General features: G+C 45.5%; 1 long non-coding RNA gene across 1 annotated transcript; it reads right to left on the bottom strand.

Annotated features, from left to right (window-relative positions):
- Positions 1–326: 326 nt before the first annotated feature.
- LOC148686417 (uncharacterized) lies at positions 327–2,256 on the bottom strand. The gene is made up of 2 exons (XR_015949199.1): positions 2,114–2,256; positions 327–553 (listed from the first exon to the last, which is right to left on the bottom strand). It is a non-coding gene; the product is annotated as an uncharacterized LOC148686417 (long non-coding RNA).
- Between the last annotated feature and the right edge of the window lie 4,262 nt (positions 2,257–6,518).

Raw genomic sequence — 6,518 nt, 5'->3', positions numbered from 1 at the left:
AAAGATAGCTTTATCATGTATAATGAAATAAGAATCCAATGTCTTTATTCAAGCGCTTCTCCGAACCCCAGGATGTTCTAGCGCCCGTTATCGAACGGGCTGAAATACACTAGTTTTTTTAATATTCTTGCTATTGTTCTTTTTTCAGTTGCTTGGGGAAAATGGGGAAAGTACAGTTGTAAGGAGTGAAGGGAAGAAATCTTGGGCACACAAGGCAATTTGGTGGTTTCCCCCAACCCTGTGAGAGAGCAATGAAAGACAGAAACCATCTCTACCTTCCTGTTTGCATTCATGAAAAATGACACAGGAAGTCATTGGCACAATAGTTTTGTTTTGTTTTCTATTATTATTGAACCCAGGAGGTCAAAGCCTTAGAAGAAACTGGAGATTTCCTTTACAGAAAGTTGTTGAGTTGCAGCAAAGACTAGACTCATCTCCTGAATGTTAGGCACATCAGATTGGTTAGGAAAGGGAAGGCCTATTTTACAAAAGGTCTGCTGAGATATAAGGATTCTCCGGGATATCATCTGGGATATCTTTCTGTAGGTCATCCCTGAAAAACAAAAGAGAACAGAATGAGACTCACAGGCCTCACAATGTCATCTACTTTGTGCTGCAAGCTCTAGAGCAGTGGTTCCCAACAGGTGGTCCGCGGACCCCCAGGGGTCCGCGAGCTATGCCAGAGGGGTCCGCAAGATGCAGGGCCGGCTCTAGGGAGGGCGCCTGGTTGGGAGTCCGGGCTGAGCTGGAGCCTTCCGGGACTCCAGGAAAGAGCCGAGAGCTGAACAGAGCTCGGAAAGAGCCCTGCAGTGCCCGAAGCTGCCACTGGGGGCGCGGGGAGTCCTCAGCCGCTTGGGCCTAAACGCTCCCTTCTCGCCAAGGCGTGGATTGAAACACCTCCAGGAGCGGAGCCAGGAGCTTGAAAGGGACGGGTGGGAGACGCTACAAGGAAGAAAATTAAACCGACCAGGAAAAGTACAGTAATTCTGGGAAGTTCTCGGGGTGCATATGCCCTCCCCCCCTTTCTTTTTGCTCGGCAAAACTTTGGAGTTCTCCTTTTTCTTTTTTCTTTTGCAAAAGCGTATGGGGCGTCTGAAGACTGGAAGCACTTGTAAGGGGGCTCGGGGGTTTAGTTTTTTCTTTTGCAAAACCGCCGTCTGTTTTCTCAAAGGCAAACCGCAGGCAGGACAAGGGGGCGGTGGTGGTGGAGGAAAGTTTTCGTGGGCGAACAGAGAACGGAGCGCCCTCGTGGAGAACCGGGTGGTTTTGTGTGTTTGTGTGTGTGTGTGTGTGTCCGTTTGCACGGAGACTCTCCGATCCGATCGGTGTTTGCGAAAACACTTCAACTTTGCAAGAAGAAAAAGGTGTCTAGTGGGGAGTGGGTGGGAGAGAAGAGGGACAAAAAAGCACCACGAGGAAAGGGGGGGGGGGATGAGGCATGCCTCCCAGGCACTCAGCTATGCAAAAGCGAGCGAGAGGTGAGGGAGTCGGGGAAGAGGATCTTTTGTTCGGTAACTTTTCTTGCCTTTTCTCTCTGAATGGAGCTGCTTCTGTTGCCCACCCCCCCACCCCCCGTCCGGCTTTCTTTAAAGAAAACAAACACAAACCTTTAAAAAAAAAAAGATTTCAAAGGTTTCTCCTCCCAAAGCTGCTTTCTTTTACTTTTACATGCTTCTGTTCCCTCTTGATCCCAAAATGGCAACTCTCAGGGTGGGGGGACTCATTTATTTATAATTAATCTCAAGCTTGTTTGGAGGTTCTAGCAGGGGAGCGCAGCTATCGTATACCCTTGACCGAAGAACGGTACACTCCTTCTATCTGGGAAGGTCGTCCTCTTCCACCGAGCGCGCAGCTTCGGGAGGGACGCACATGGAGCGGTGAGGGAGGAAGGGGACACCCGCCTAGCCAGCCAGATCAGCCGAATCAACCCTGGCGATCAATGGGGTGACAGATGTCGCAGCCAGATCGCCCTCACAACGAGATTGAGGACAGAGGACACAAGCAAGAGAAGCTTCGCCGGGCGTGTAGTTGTGAAGCTTCCTTTCCCTGCCTCTCTCTCTCCTCCGAGATGTTACAAAGCATGTGAGCTGTTCTCTCTCCCCCCCCCACTCGCCTCCTGTCCCTTCCTAGACGCTCTCAGGATGATTCCTGCTTGCTTTTAATCCGGCCAGCAGCACGGACACTTTCACCTCCTGAATCCTCAGATACACAAACACATACGCCTCCAGGAGGGGGGAGGGAAGTAGAGAAGCAACAGCTCCCTCAACTCAGGACCCAAACCCTGGAACCTACAGGGTTAAAAAAGTGACCCCCTGTTTGCTCCTGATTTCGATCTGCCCCTGTGCTTTGTCCCATTTCCGCAGCTGTGAAAGCCTCAATTCCCTGCGTCTGCGGCTGTGTGGGGAGGGCTGCATACTGTTGGGTGAGCATTTTTAATCAATTTCCCCACCACCCAACAACTTTGTGCTCTTTCCCCCTAAGAGAAGCTTAAAAACTCTTGCTGATTCCTGCCATAAATAGGTCAGCTGCTGGCACTCCACCCTTAAAAAAAATGTTCAAAAACTGGCCAATCCTACCCCAAAAAAGCTCAACAACTCTGGGCAATCACTTCCAACTGGGTAGATCACTGTCCTATAATTATACCAGTATTGTAGAGTTGGATGGGACCCTGTTGGAGATCACCTCTTTACATTTGCTGTCAGCCTTCATTTGCCCTCCTCCTACTATGTAACTTTACATATCTCTCCCTCCCTCACACACAAAACAACACACAAACACAGTTGCCTTGGATGCTAGTCCTACTCAGAGTAGACTCACTGAAATGAATTAAAAATCCAAACATTAATTTAAAAGGATCTGCCCTAAGTAGGATTTAGTTGGATGTAGCCTGTTCTTATGACCAAAGTATCTTACCCAAAAGATATGCACAAACCAGTTTACCTGAGTGCATTATTCTCAGGGTGGGGGGACTCATTTATTTATAATTGCATAATATGGGACTAAATAGCATTATGTTGTAAGGACCTTTTATTAAATCTCAGAATTGTAAAGTTGGAAGGTACCCAAGGATCATCTAGTCCAACCCACTGCAATGCTTGAAACCTGGATGGAGTGCTCTGTTGTAACTGTAAAAAACGTATAAATATAAAATATAAAAAGACTGTTAATTTGGCTCTCACTTTTTAATTTTAGGATTAGGAATTAATGGGGGTCCTTGTCACAATAGCGGCTCGATGAGGGGTCCTCGAGAAAATTTTGTTGGGAACCCCTGCTCTAGAGACAGTGCAGCAAGTCAAAGCTTGAGGTCAAAGCACTGGCAAAAAGGGGAGGTTTCCCCTGCAGAAAATGCTTGAGGTGCAACAAAGGCTTGGCTAAACTATTGAACCAAATGTTAGGCACATCAGAAAAAGGAAGCCATCTTTTACCAAAGCTTTTGTGATATATAGGGATTCTCTGGGATATCATCTGGAATCTGTTTCTGTGGGTTATCCCTGCAAAACAGAAGAGAACACGATTCACAGTGTCGTATTACTTCTTCAGCCAAATGATCCAAATGTACTTGTCGAGGCATTCTGAACCATGGTATACTCAGAAGTGGTGAATCCTCGGCCCTCCAGATATTACTGACCTTCAACTCCAATCAGCCGCAGACAAGATGACCAACCGTCCTACAGGTTATACCTTGTTGAGAGAAGTCTCAAAAGTTCAGAGATGTGAGCCAACCTTTCCCTATGGTGTTTGGCTTTATCCCATAAAACAGCTGTGCTTCAACAGTAACACCAATGTTGTAACTTCATATGTAGAGCTAACGAGCTTTTCACCTACAGTGTGGTAGTCTAAATGAACTCTCACTAAATGTAAGGATCTTTCTATTAGAACTAAACCCAAGGAAAAAAAGGTCAACCCACTTTCACAACCCACATTGCAGTCATTTTCTGGTTGGTACTCATGGCACTTTATCAGACTTCCAAATATTACCAAATGACCCAAACAGTGTTGGTGAGCCCTGCATTCAACCATGGCTGATCTGGCCGCAAAAAAGTAACTCCTGAAGATATTTTACCTGTCTGCATCACAACAGTAGATCAGCTCATCAGAATGGCATGAAGTTCTTGAAGAGATTGTTTCACCATGCAGACAGGCTGATCTACATTTGCCAAAGCATTGTGAAGCTTGGGTGAATCCTGCAAATATAGTGTGTGTGTGTGTGTGAATATAAATTACATTTCATATGAGAAGGGATCAAAGGGATGGAGCAGGTCACCTCTGAGGAAAGGTTGCAGCAATTCAGACTTAGTTTAGGGGGAAGTTGAGTAAGATAGACAATATGACGTAAGTTTATTTAATTAGACATGGCAGAGAGAAATTTTTCCCTCCCTCTCTCATAACACTAGCACTTGTGGACATGCAAGGAAGCTGAATGTTGGAAGATTTCAGAAAGATAGAAGAAAGAACTTCATGCAGCCCAAACTCGCTTTCCCAAGAGGCATTGATGGCTAATATCTCGCTTTAAAACAGGATTAGACAGATTCATGAAGGAGAGGTCTATCAAGGGTTACTAGCCACAATTTATTTATTCATGAAATTATCTCTCTCTCTCTCTCTCTCTCTCTCTCTCTCTATATATATATATATATATATATAAATTACAATATAAAAATAACCCAAAAGACGTAATAAAAACAAGAACAGAAACAAAGCAAAAATTCCACCTCCCACAACACAGTAATAGGGCATTGCATGTCAGTCAACCAAAGGCCTGGTTAGAGAGGAACATTTTGGTCTGGCCCCTCAAGGTTATAATGAAGGCACCAGCCAAACCTCCCTGGAGAGAGAATTTTGCAAATGGGGAGCATTCCACAAATGGGGAGCCCTTTCTCGTGTTGCCACCCTCTGGACAGCTCATGGGGAGCTTCCCTCCTTTCCAACTGGACAAAGAGGATGTTGAGTGTGATTGAATTGCTATAGACCACAGCAGCTCCCCATCCTTGACCCTCTAGTCTGCCCTGATGCTGAACTGAGTACGCAGGTGGGCACTGTTCTCCCACCCAGGTCTCAGTGATGCAGACCAGATTGTCCTCCTCACCCACAGATCATGGATGAGGGAGTTCTTATTCAAAGCTGAACTGGCATCCAACAGCAGCAGTCACAGACCCGAGGGATAGGACAACCATAATTCCCCAGATTGGAGGGAGGGCTGGCACATTGCACAGTCACTAACTGTCTTTGCCACGTGCCCCTTACCAGGCCTGCCCCAACTCCATAGCTCCCCTTGCACAGTTCCACTGTAATTGCTGTCTCCCATGCTCTCCCCAGCTCCTCTCTTCCCAGGTACATCTAATGTCCCTTAATTTAAACAATAAACACCCTGAATTTAAAAATACACAAGTTAAATGCACTTTAAAACAATTTTAAATGTTTTAAACAATTAGGACAACAGCAGCAACAGCAACAACCCCCTAAACAATCCAACCCATCTATTTAGAGAATTTGTACTCCACTCTTCAACCTAAAAGGCTCCCAGAGTGGTTTACGTGCTATTATTTAAAATAAGATGGTCTCCACCCCTGGAAAATAACATGACACACAAGAGGAAAGGGACAGGGAGGAAAGGAGATAATAAAATTCAGGCACCAGTTTTAAAACAATTGTTTTTATAATGCCCAACTGGCACGGTTCAGGGGTAGGATAATGAGATCTGGTTCCAATCTTTCCCAGACATAGGATTGTAGCATTGGGCACTTACCCAGGAACCTAAAAAACTGATGCCTTCTACTGAGTCAAATTGTTGGTTCATCTGGCTCAAAACTGTCTACACTAACCGGCAGTGACTTCTCCAGGGTTTTATGGGTTTTTTAAAGAGTGCAGGGGACACAGTCTTCAATGCTGAATGTTGGATCCACTCAAGGAGATGGCAAAAAGAGAACTAAATGAACTCTTTGCATATAGAAAACTGAGGAGTGGGATAATGACACCTACAGGAAACAGATTGCTCTTGGCAGGAAACTCATTGGCAAATGATGGACTTTGTACTCCAAGCTAGTGTTGGTGCCACCATCAAAGATCCTTCTAAATGACCATACATCATGTTCCTTCCCAAATGGCTTTCTCTCCCGCCTGCAATAGATATATCAAAGGGATGAGTGCTTTGATCTGAAAATCAATTTGCACAGATCTAATACACACACACACACACACACACACACACACACACACACACACAAGACTTTGATCCAAAGATCTCAAGGCAAAGTTCTATTTCCAAAATAGCACCTTCCCACTGCACTCAGCCCACACTTCACAAAGGTTGGACAGTTGAGAAGTGGAGGAGGCATGATGAGAAGGACCAAGGAGGGAAAACTGGGGAGAAAAGCTGAGGCTTGAATATTATAACCCAGTGTGTTATTAATAGCCCATGCGTTATTAATACTTGTCTGGGAGAAAGCGGGAGAAGGGATTCCATAACAGAACTGTCCTGAGAGGGAGGCAAAACAAATGTGTTTTTAAGGTGGATGTAC

Source organism: Zootoca vivipara, chromosome 3 (genome assembly GCF_965207765.1).
Source record: "Zootoca vivipara chromosome 3, rZooViv2.hap1.1, whole genome shotgun sequence".
In the NCBI taxonomy this organism is placed as follows: domain Eukaryota; kingdom Metazoa; phylum Chordata; class Lepidosauria; order Squamata; family Lacertidae; genus Zootoca; species Zootoca vivipara.
This window is presented reverse-complemented; position numbering and strand designations above follow the sequence as displayed.